The sequence below is a fragment of the Watersipora subatra genome, chromosome 2 (assembly GCF_963576615.1).
Source record: "Watersipora subatra chromosome 2, tzWatSuba1.1, whole genome shotgun sequence".
NCBI classification, from domain to species: Eukaryota; Metazoa; Bryozoa; class Gymnolaemata; order Cheilostomatida; family Watersiporidae; genus Watersipora; species Watersipora subatra.
In genome coordinates, this window is record NC_088709.1 from 38,982,739 (window position 1) to 38,995,776 (window position 13,038).

At 37.0% G+C, this 13,038-nt stretch overlaps 1 protein-coding gene across 3 annotated transcripts in view; it reads left to right on the top strand.

The window, feature by feature from the left end:
* Window positions 1-2,484: 2,484 nt before the first annotated feature.
* Window positions 2,485-13,038, top strand: part of LOC137387700 (beta-1,3-galactosyltransferase 1-like) — a 31,451-nt gene continuing 20,897 nt past the window's right edge. Inside the window, exon 1 of one of the 3 annotated variants that reach the window (XM_068074192.1) lies at window positions 2,485-2,599. The gene's annotated coding sequence lies outside the window, so the exon portion shown is untranslated. Of the gene's footprint in view, window positions 2,600-3,167; window positions 3,252-12,276; window positions 12,394-13,038 lie in introns of those variants that run through there. The other 2 variants (XM_068074191.1, XM_068074193.1) reach the window with 2 other exon arrangements.

The window sequence follows — 13,038 nt, forward strand, 5'->3', positions numbered from 1 at the left end:
ATGAGTCTGACCAATAGTCTTAAATTTCGATGAAGAGTCCATGAATTCGACAAATAGTCTTAAATTTCGAGTAATAGTCTACGAATTCGACAAATAGCTTGTCGGCAACAACGGTTTCGATTACTAGTTTTTCGACCAAATGACTATTTACCAGTAGGTCTCCCTAGTAAGATACCCAGTATTTAACGGTGAAGGTCTCACTAGTAAGGTACTCAATATGTAATAGGTAGTAGAGGTCTAACTAGTAAGATACCGAGTATGTAATGGTAGAAGGTCTCACTAGTAAGATACCGAAAATGTAATGGTAGAAGGTCTTACTAGTAAGGTACTCAGTTTGTAATGGTAGAAGGTCTCACTAGTAAGATATCCAGTATGCAACGGTAAAAGATTTCGCTAGCACTTTGCAATAAACTTTAGTACAACTCGAGCTAGTTAAAAAACTACCAATTTATAAGCTGTTTAAGGTAAAAACCATTTGCTAAACAATAGATTGCACACCTGTGTTTCCTGAAGGATACACAGGTGAATAGTTTTTAAAAATTGTGTTGTTGTTTACCAAGTGGGCTCCAACCATTTTTAGGTATTATAATGCAGCCAATGGAATGTTTTACTTATAGACGATATGTAGTTATTATAAAAACCGACACCGTATGCAGACTAGATGACGCCTCCTTCTGTGGTTCCTTTTATTCCTACACTTCCCATGCATGATTGATTATCCTTCCAACACTGCTGTTGTGTTCAACAACACTATTAAACACCTTTTTAGAACTTGGATAAACTTTTTTCCTTTACTTACATTCATATCCGAAGGCATAACTGATATTCTGAACCATATTTGTAGTTAAAACAGTATCAAATACACCAGAAGCTTTTTTACGAATGACTGCAAACCCTATTGCTAGCGAGAGCCTAAACTGGGTGCCCTAAACCTTACTCTTTCCTTATCTATTGATTTACATTATGATTGAGACAATGATTTACCATCTTGTCTTCAATCACAGTGTCATCTTTTTGCCGATGATGCAATACTGTATAACATGAGTGACAAATTAACGCTTTTAAAACAAGACCATTCTGCATTAGAGGCTTGGGCTTCTAAGTGGCAAATGAAATTTAATGTTGACAAGTGCACATTCTTACAAATTGGTAAAAACATTAATAGCCACCCTGGATATACTTTCTGTGGACAAAATCTAAATAAAGTGTCTTCTGTTCCTTATCTCGGATTACAACTACAAGCAGATCTAAAATGGAATGAACACATAGACAAAATAACAACTAAGTCTACACAGAAGTTGGCAATGATCAGAAGGGTGCTAAAATCTGCAGATACCCCTACAAAAAAGATTGCCTTTTTTTCTTTAGTAAGGTCAACACTAGAATATGCCTCACAAATCTGGGATCCCTATCAAAATAAACATGTCAAACAGCTTGAAAAGTTGCAAAATAAAGCACTACGATTTATTTTTAATATTAAGGGCCAGATAAGTTTTACAAAATTACGAGAAGATACAAGTGTTGAGTCCTTACAGGAGAGAAGAAGAGAGGGTAGGCATAAACTGTTTGTAAGATGTGCTGCCGAGGGCATAGAACCACCATTCAAATGCGAAAACATAGGATACAATACCCGCCAAAAATCAAACACCTATATTCCATATATAAGAACTAATGTATTCTATCAGTCCTTTTGGCCCCGTACACTAAGAGAGTTAAGATCTTGATAAATAGAAAAACACAATATAATTAAAAAAAATCTTATTTTGAAATCACTTATTAGTGTAAACACACCGTGTTCCCACGCCCCTTACGCACCTGCTGTGCGGTCTAAGTGGGAAAATATAATAATAATATTATTAATAATCTATAGCTGCTACAATATCTTTTAGGATTTACCCTCATATTTTCCAGAATTCAACCGACAGTAAGCTACATACCGGTTACACAGGTGGACAATTATACGGTAGATCAGGAAAATCGGTGTTTTCAATTACAATAAAATTTAGTCGGGTCGCTAAAAAACGAAAAACCCAAACTGATGTTGTTTGCGTGTTTGCGCTTAAGTTCCATCATCTACATGTAGTACGGTTACTACGTGTATTACGGCTAATAGTCTCCTACAGTCCTACTATATCTAATTCTACCATCAAACTAAACCTTTCCAGTATCCATGAATGTATATACTCCTGACCATATGGCTCGTTAGCTTAAGTAGAAGATGAGTGAAGAAGAGAAAGATGTAAGATGAGTACAATTTCAGGCCTATATTTCGGCAGGGCGGCTCAGTCGCCCTGCCGCCCTAGGGAATACGCGCCTATGCAGGGAAGGTGCATCAGTGTCGTATTGGGACACTATACGATCCCTATACGACACTGAGGTGCATCACTGGTTTATAATCGTTGTCAACACAACACGTAGTATCTATATAACAATGACAGCACAATAAATCAGCGAGTCAAACAGGAAACTCACTCTATCGGAAACATCGATTTTCCAATAGGATCTAGGTATAATTTTCCTACCGCAAGCGTAGTCTTACTAGCTGTATTAACCGAATAGGCGTATGGCACTATCTAATACTAGTCAAACCCCAATAATGGTAAGTCTGGTTAACTAGTACTTCATCAAATTAACTAGTTAATTGTGCTGAAAATCTGGCCAACCTCAATTGAGTTAAATCACTTTTCACGCTTCCTTTTGGCTTTTTCCTGTTTAAAGTGCAATCGATATCCGTGTTAGTGGGTTATGCCGATCTGGTCACCTTTGTGTTTGTTTTTTTTATGCATGATTTGCTGCTTAGAAAAAACGTCGCTGTGAAGTATAGAGGCCACATTGAAAAAACAATTTGTTATGACAATGACAATGACAAAACGAAATGTTTATCCCATGTAATTAGGTTTACGGTAATTCAATGCGTAGACTGGACAGTTTCTTAGATATTGAAATCTAATTAATTTGCTGCAGCTAGATAACTCAGAAGCTTGACATGTATATGAAGCTTCTTAATGTTATGTACAACCAATACCATAAATACGGGAAGTGTTGATAAGTGTTAGTGCAGTGTCCGAAGCTTCATGTGACAAACTGGTAATAGTTACGCCCGCCCCATGTACAATACAAAATTGTGGAAATGTTTGCTTACGCTGAATTTCAATGCCAATACTGACGCTCTACCGATAAATTATAGTTCCTGTCCTAAAGGTCCTGGGCCTGCGGTATACAGTATACACGTTATATATCCCATTTTCATTGTAAGTCTCACAACAACCACTTTTCATTAACCAAGAAAATGATGAATTACTTATTATCATTAAATGATTGTTATTTATTATTTTCTCAACTAAGTACTCGCAGGATGGGCACAACAGTATTTTATTAGCTGTTGTATATGAGGGACACATTTTAGTGCCATGCAGATCATCGTCACATTTTACTAACACATTTTACTAAAGCTTGCATATTAAAAGTGCCAGAAATACTCTAAGCAGGCTGCCGTACTAGTGCATTACATGCCACACATAGGCAAAAGGTCATACAAACAACAATATTATTTCAAAACTGACTTTAGGAGTTAATTTCGTCTTAATTAATTGAGACGAAATTAGCTTAAAAATTTAAATTAATTTTTTGGGGGCTGCATGTCAGGTCTTATTCTTGTACAGCGAACCCTTGCCATACGACGTTAATTCATTCCATTGTAAGCATCGTAAGGCGAAAATGTCATATAAAGGGGTATAAAAACCCATAGTAATTATCTAATGCAGACACCCCTGGTAAAAACACCAAACTTTTATATACATACTGTGCTTGTTAAAAATTAGTAACCGAATAGTATGGTAACCTTAGTAACTATAGTTGTGTTCAGTAACTTAAGTGTATTTAGTGGTTATGATGTGCAATAAAATGTAACATTACAATGTACCAATGATATACAGCCCCTGTATATCATTGAATGTACTATGTGCAGTACATACCGTAAGGAGTTCTTACTTTCGAGACTGATGTATAACATAAAGATTGAATTTAACTTTAATGAATTTAGCTTACTAAACACATACTTAAAGCTAAGTTTTAGTATGTATTTTACTAAACTAAACTCCAACTTTGTCATTGGCTAAAATTTTGCTTTCCTGTTATGTTGGCTAAAGCAAGCATTGATTATATGTGGCCTCTATCCCTAGATTTGCGATGAACTGATGACCTCTGCAGCCTTTTGCTCTTTTCATTCGAATTTAAAAAGCGACATGCAGGAAGATCGCTGTAGTTTTTGCATTGAGTGTGGTGCACAATGGTGCGGCATAACCGATTCAGTAAAGATGCATAGGTCATAAATAAACACATGAATGTCGATGTATCACCAAGCCTTTCTTAATATTTTTGTAATTTTTGAATATTTATAGCTTGCAGTGACTGAATACTTGCTTTATAACGAATGCTGGCATCATACCCTAAAATATCCTGTTGGATTCGCTAGATGGTCATCGATAGAGTAATTGCCTGTTTTGGTCATGTAGCTTATTGGTGAAGGGAGTGTTAACTCCCAGTTTATAGATAAACACAGAAATAGACGACTGCTGTTTCATGTCGTTTGTTTATTTCAACATTGCATCATATCATACTGTCATGAAATATCTAAAAAGACCCTAAGAATTTAGTAAGCAGAGGTTTTGCAACAGTTGTTCCGAGTGCACTTAAAGCTTAACGGACAGCAGGAAATATTGTTGCATTGACATTAGGTAGCAGACAACATTACAGATATTAGTTTGAATAATATTTTATTGTGATTTGACCCAAAAACCCAAGTTTTATCAACATTTTTAAAATGGAAAATTAATAGAATGATTTGCGATTGCTGCAAAGTATTGACCTGGAAGCAGCTGCGGACACTATATAATTATAATAAAATCAATCAATTTCAGAACGAGATTATATGAAAATTATCTGTCCAAATACCTTATCCATGAAAGCAGAGCATGCATTAGAAGGTTTTAAAGAGATGACTTCTGAAAATAGCTGATTTTTATGGACTAACTTTTAAATTTCCAATTTGTGTAGAGGACAAATTTTCTGCTTTCGCACTCTAAAAAATGATACATACGAGCCGTTTGGTATAATTATAAAACCACCATTGTAAAAATAATGCGGGATGTATAACTACGACACCGATTTTTTTGGTATTGTATAATTGGTCTCGATCTTCCGTATCTGCCAGATTCAGTATCCAAAAGGTAGTAGAGTTATGATTAGAAGGATGGCCAACAAAACTGCTGTTTCTCACATTCAAGCATTAGCTAATTATCAGCGTTTGTAATTTGTGTCTATGTTTTGCTGACAAATAACCTTGTCACAGCTTGGAGCATGCGTCACGAGTGTTTTTGTCTCCAAAACTGGCTCCTTGTTCTTCTAACATCAAAATCATTCTTGCTGAGAAATGAAATGTCAGTATGATGTTGTTGTTAATAACGGCCTGTCAACCTTTGAAGCAGAATGTCTGTCATTTCTCTCTCGCCTTACAATGCATTATTCACATAAATTTTCTCATTCACCACTTTTCTATGCGCTATAATAGTCTCAAAGTCCTCGATGCTTATCTCATCTCTTATCTCACCTAATTGAAGAGGCAATAGACTTCTTCTCTTAGTGCAACTATGCCATAGAAAAGTTTGTTTGTCTGTGTTGGCTTTGAGAAAATATTATAGCTATTTGCAGCGCTGCCAGATGTACTTCATAGTCACTGTTACCAGCTGAACTAGGAGTTCAGGGTAATTCTTTGAGCCTCTGGTTGGAGTTTGAACATTTCCTAGTGTTCATGCAAATAGTGCTTCACAGGGATATACATTTATGTTGCTGGACAAAAGAATTATTGATAGCTAGTTAAGCCTGGTTCCCATATCGATTGCTAGACTCCGGCAGTAACATGCACAGTAAAACGATTGCGACGCTAGGCTCTGCGGGATATGTTCACATAAGCCACATCGTTAATAATATCGTAAACATAATTGCGTAATCAAATAAAATTTTCGCCTGATGCGATTAGTCCACTAGTTTTCCTGAGTCCACTAGTTTCCCTGAGTCCACTAGTTTCCCTGATGCGATTAGTCCACTAGTTTCCCTGAGTCCACTAGTTTCCCTGAGTCCACTAGTTTCCCTGATGTGATTAGTCCACTAGTTTCCCTGAGTCTACTAGTTTCCCTGAGTCCACTAGTTTCCCTGATGCGATTAGTCCACTAGTTTCCCTAAGTCCACTAGTTTCCCTGAGTCCACTAGTTTCCCTGATGCGATTAGTCCACTAGTTTCCCTGAGTCCACTAGTTTGGATCATCCACAAAATGGAAATGGCAAAATCCCGCAAGTCAAACTAGTTTTTTTATGCGAAAATTTTTGTTTCATGCTTTGAAAGATGGAAACGGCACCTGTGAATGATGCTCAAAGATTCTGCTCAAACTATTCCATTTTAAACATTTTTTCATACTTTGGTCATTCCTATTTCAATTTGACGAGACAGGAGTGCGCCACTACTACCTCCGACATGGAAATCCTTATCTTTTTTAACAAAGGGTCCACGTTAATCGGCAACACACAAATGTCCATTAAAACTAGTGCTGGGCACGGGTAGTAATACTCGTTGAACTCGCGGGTTTATCTTCTCTCGAGTATCGGGTAATAGAGATTTCGGGTATTCCGGTCCTTCGGGTTCGGGTTTTTACTTTCGAGTTCGGGTTTTGACTTTCGAGTTCGGGTTTTGGTACACAGATCCGTCGGGTAGTGTGAACAAAAACATGGTCTATTGCACCCTGCGCTCTTAGTCTGGGCCCACAGGGCATATCTGTGTCATTTTTGCTAAGGAGGCACGACAATGGGGTAGAACGAGTCTTTAATTTAATACATAGAATAAAGCATCTCATACCTTATTTACCATACCTATCGGAGATATTGTAGTCAAGCAGTGATTACTTGTCATTAAAAGGTGAGTAGAAATACTTAAATCAAATTTTATTTGCGCAATTAGCCAAATCGGCTTCGTAAACAAATCTATGCCTTTTTTAATACGACGCGTGTTTGCTTTCACCGATATCACATAGGTCCTTAGTCTGTTTCCGCTATTGCCTTGTTAGAAACTGCCATCAGCTTCGCGGTAGTGGCAGTGAAAATTTAATAACTCTGTTTAAATTGATTACCACAGCTAGCTATTATGGATTACATAATTCATTATAACCAAGTTTTACTAAGCCAACAAGCCTTACTAACGGAAAAAGCCGATAATGTAAAGTTTTTTATGAGATTTGGAGCACCATCTACAAAAAATCAGAGAGGTCCATAGAACATGCTTAAGTATTAAGCTACCATAGACCCTATCTTCTGCCACCTGTTGACACGAAAATTCCCTGTGGCCCCAGACTATCTTGACTGTTTAACAATCCGCCTGTTAACGCTGCGAGTACGAATGTCAGTCGATTAAAACTGTGAAAAATGATAAATAAATTGAAAAGAAATATAATTGCTTTGTAAATTTGAAAATATCTGTTTAGAAAATTTAAACATAAAATCCATATCAACAAACCCGATACCCGAAAAACCCATAGGCAAATAAATACCCGAGCCTAGCACTACTAGCTACCCGATACTCGAAAAACCCGAACAAAAGGGGGCGGGTCTAAACCCGTTGACCAAGAAGTATTCGTGCCCAGCACTAATTAAAACACTTATAACATGGTAGCTCAAGGTGCACACAATTCCAAATTTCATTATGCGCACAATGGAAGGGTGCAGATCTGATAATTAATATAGACAATCAGCGAACATGAATGTCCTTTCATGTACTATATGCAATTGCTTGAATCATTTCTGCTCTGAAATAAATTGAACAAAATACCCTGTGCATAAAGCGATTATTTCAAAGCAATATATAAGGAAATGTCAAAAAGACACTTTGAAGCCTAGAACGGAGATATTCCGGGGAGTTGTTTTCTTTCTGACTCTGACCGAGTAAACTCGGCAGGGTAGTTTACGTAGGATTACAATCGTTTTGTCAGTACATAATGCCTTAATGTACATTAATAAGTTCTGAGACGGAGCTCATATGTCAATTCAATAGTTTCTCAAATCAATTTTTCCTATGTAGCAGATGCTCTTATAATGTATACCTCCTATTATGTAAACTCCACATAACAAAGAATTTCAAGAATGTTTCTGCTTTGTACTACATAAAAATTCCATTTAGGGTAAAGCGTTAAATCGTAGAACAAAATTACATCTTTACTGTAATAAGAGCGGTGGTTGTCCGTTTGAAGTCAGGATGTTAGTTAGTAGTATAGTTATAATTGTTATATGTATAGTTAGTATGTATGTTATAGTTAGTATACATTGTTGGTTTTAATGAGACAGCAACACGTGACATTGAGCTTGGAATACTGAAACTCTAGCATCTGCACCAATCAACCGAATTTAAGTATTTCTGACTAGCTGTGCAGTTACCGTAAAACCTCTATTTGAAAGCCACCTTTATTTGATGCCACCTCTAATATAAGGCCACCTCAAATAGAATGTCACTTCAAATAGAACGTCACCATAGAAGAAGCGTTAAAAAATACAATGCCACCTCTTTAATTGAACGCTACAAACTAGCCAATAGACCGCCACATTGACATTAATTATGTTTGGTCTTTATGAATTCATAATAGAAAGTGACTAAGAGAAAAGAGTCTACAAAATAGTACTAATAATGACTCGATTACATCGATAAAAATTAGTTTTTCCGTTGTTGCTGTAGTGGTTGCCATGGTGTTAGTGACGATGTACCTGAGAAGATCGATCGTCACAATCATCAGAACTATACACTCTGATTCAAAGTCACAGTCAAAGGTCTAAATCCGATCCATTGTTCTCGGATTCATCCATAATATGGTTGATGAATAATTCTGACGAATGATAAGAATACTCTTCTGTATGATGTAATAGCAGCCATTGTTATGGCGTATTCGAATTTTAAAAATGTCTTTAAAGGTTGAATTGCAACAAAATTCACATTACAGTTATTTGGTATCAAAAGATTCACCATGTCTTACTCTGCTGTGTTGTAGGTGCAAAATATGTGGAAATGTGATTACAAGCTCTTAAAAGCTCAAAAACAAACAGTTAATCGCCGCCATTATGAAACCGCCGTAGATCGGAATCAGTTTATTTCTCTGACGTACTAAATCCATTTGGTTATTGTTTTGACACGTGATGTTCTCACGTGAATTGAAAGGCCAATAAAAGGCTCAATATAAAACTTCTCGTAGCACTAGTTTATGACAAACACTTCGGGTTTTACTGAAGAGCCTTTACCAAATATAGATGCTTGCTAGTTTACAGTTTTGTTTCGGCTTGGTCTAATCGTCTAGTCCTAATCTGATCATATGACTCATATTTCCTGCCAAACAGCACGAATAATTTCTGCAGCATTTTTCGACTATCACAGGTGACCAACAGGCTCGTCATGTTTATCAGAGAATGATATGCACTCCTTCGAGCAAAGGTTAAAAAATTAAACGAATTTTTACGGTAGGTTTTGAGATATCAATACTCAAAGTGACAGCATTACAATGACGATGAAATAGACGCATAAAAACAATAGACATTGTTTTATTGAATGCGTGAAGTATATTTGTGAAAATATTTCGACGAATGAGGTTGCATGAAAGTGTAAATAGAACCCATCTTGTTCAAGTAAGTCCCATTTGATCCGTTTTGGAAAGATTCTAATCTACGACAGTTTCGTGATGGTGGTGATTAACTGTTAGTTTTAGAGCTTTTAAGAGCTTGTAATCACATTCCCACATATTTTGCACCTACAACATAGCAGAGTAAGACATGGTGAATCTTTTGATACCAAATAACTGGAAGGCAAATTTTGTTGCAGGTCAACCTTTAAAAATTAAAAACATTATGCCCTATTTTTAACTCCAAAGCTACATTTCTTAAGCTTTGAAATCGGCGCTATTAAAATACCTAATAACAGCATCACGCCAATATTTTCAAAGTATTCCTTTTTAAACTTACTCTGATGCTTTGACATATATGAAAAACATTTTGGAAAAAAATGCTGACGTTGTCAGCATTAATGTCGAGTGCTAACCTCGTACATGCATGTTGCGCAATAGTTAAAAAGCTGACGTAGTATTGCGCAATCCATGGTTGAATCATACTATTTCTTTATTAACACAGTTCATTTACTTAGTTATTACGCAATATTCTATTTTTAGCAACTGACTAATAATGCTGTTTTTCTGGAAATTACTGGAATAATGTTTTTAGTATATAAGGACTGACATGCTGCCGGCTTGATGGATTCGTTATTCACTTGCAATAAAGACAATATCTAATGAAAAGTTTGAATCTTCTCTTGATAGACCCGCACAAGGGGTCGTATATAAAAACTTGGGGTGTCACCACATCTACTGTGTGACATCAAGTCGCCTGACGGTGTGTAAAATATTGGTGACATTAGCATCGCTTCATCTGTAAAAGGGTTAAATTTATTGTCCAAAAAATCTGACTAGTTACTTGAAAAATACAGCGCCACCCTTTATTTCAACGGCACCCCGAATTAAACGCCACTATAAGGAAAGGGTTGAAAAATAGAGCGCCGTGGCGTTCAAATAGAGGTTTTACAGCACTTATTCTCTGTACTTTATGGGCACACCTGATGATCTTTCATGTCGCACTAGACTGTTGGGGTACTAGTATTTATAATAGAGTACTCTATTAGCACTTACTAGTATTTATAGTAGAGTACTAGTATCTATAGTGGAGTACTAGTATCTATGATAGAGTATTAGTATCTGTAATAGAGTACTAGCTTCTATAATAGCGTACTAGTATCTATAATAGAGTACTAGTATCTATAATAGAGTACTAGTATCTATAATAGAGATACCTGCACATGTTGTTTTCTCTCCCGAGCCCGGTAAGAAAAAAAAAATTATTTTAAAGCTATGGGACTCTCGTTATTCAAATATAATTTAAGAACATGCACCGACTTGACGCTTTACATTGTATGGAAAATGTTACGTAATACGACACAGAAGCGTTACACAAATTATTTTGGTTAAGTGGAATTTATGTAAAAGGTTAATGTTACAGGTGCTTCTACTGTATCGAAAAAGATAACCTTAACAATGCTTGTCGAGAGTTGACTGCTGCTCTAGTGGTTTACAATAATAGAGGCCTTAAGAATCTTTTGGTATTCTGTACTCAAGTTTCAATGATGGAATACTTAGCGCTGAACATACTTGAGTGGGAACTTGTTCCTTGTTCGTGATGAAATGAAGCTAAGCCTACAGGGAGTCAATCTTTTATGCGGAGTTATTTTACTGGAATAATTACCAAACAGTCAAATTTAAACTCAGACTTACCTATGGTTATTCGGGTTACAGAGTTTATAAGATATAGATTTAAGCTAAATAGCCGATAATCAAATATGTTTTTATTATCTTGTGTTGGATTACAGCCGTATTCAAAAAAAGTATCGATTGCTATGTACTGCTCCCAGCATGCCTTCTTGCACAAGACATTGTCTGCTTCTCCTGTACAGCTCCCAGCATAGCCTCTTGTCAGCTCACCCTCATATACACACTGTCAACTCACCCTGTATACACACTGTCAGTTCACCCCAAATACACACTGTCAACTCACCCTGATATACACACTGTCAACTCACCCTGTATACACACTGTCAGCTCACCCCAAATACACACTGTCAGCTCACCCTCATATACACACTGTCAATTCACCCTGTATACACACTGTCAACTCATCCTGTATACACACTGTCAACTCACCCTGTATACACACTGTCAACTCACCCTGTATACACACTGTCAGCTCACCCTGTATACACACTGTCAACTCACCCTGTATACACACTGTCAGCTCACTCTGTATACACACTGTCAGCTCACCCTCATATATACACTGTCAGCTCACCCTGTATACACACCGTCAGCTCACCCTCATGTTCAGTGACCCTGATTAGCTAATCACTAGTGGGGATTAAGGTTAACATCATGCAGTCAATCGATTTAAGGTGGCTTTTTATCTGAAGCTTGTCCGAATGATGCTTAATCACTGTTTCCATGATGCGCAGTACTTCGGAGTTGCGCCCTCTCCGAATCATGGAAAAGGCGTCTTCGCACTGAAATCACTGCGGACTGATCCGTGCGAAGCCAGTGCAAATTCGCAGCAAGGAAACAGCATTGTGCAGTGGCTGCGCATAGCTCTCTTGCTGTGGAGGCCGATTCATGGAGGGCCATGAACTAGTACAAAAGTTATCCCGCTAATATTGTTTTTTTCTATTCTTCCAATCTTCTTTCACTTAAATTTAATTATGGTTTGCACCCACGAGGATGATGAGGTAATTACTTTCCTAGACTTTGTTATCGATGCCAACACTTTTCGAAAAATAAATGGTAAGTCCTATAGTAACATTTAAATAATATATTACTTAAAAATACTTATTAAAAATATATTACTTTGTAAAAGTTGTGTTAAGGTTTGTAAAACCATGCGAATGTGTATTGTAAATAAAAGTATAATGACAACAGAAGCATAAAACGACTGTTTCTGATGTTCGGTATCCATGATCGATTCTATTTCTCCATCAGGCGATTCAATTATACAATTTCTCTTTTCTGGCTTATTTGCTGAAAACCACTGCGCAGCATGTAAACGTACAATCCCCTCGACTTCGGAGGGGGCTGCATCGCAGTACTGCGCATCATGGAAACATAGTGAATGTGATGTGATAATTTATACTGCACAGGTTCAGCGTATGGTACAGGTTCAGTGTAGGGTACAGGGTCAGTGTAGGGTACAGGGTCAGTGTATAATATAGGGTCAGTGTATAGTGTAGGGTCAGTGTAGGGTACAGGGTCAGTGTAGGGTACAGGGTCAGTGTATAATATAGGGTCAGTGTAGAGTATAGGGTCAGTGTATAGTATAGGGTCAGTGTAGGGTATAGGGTCAGCTTATGGTACAGGGTCAGTGTATAGTATAGGGT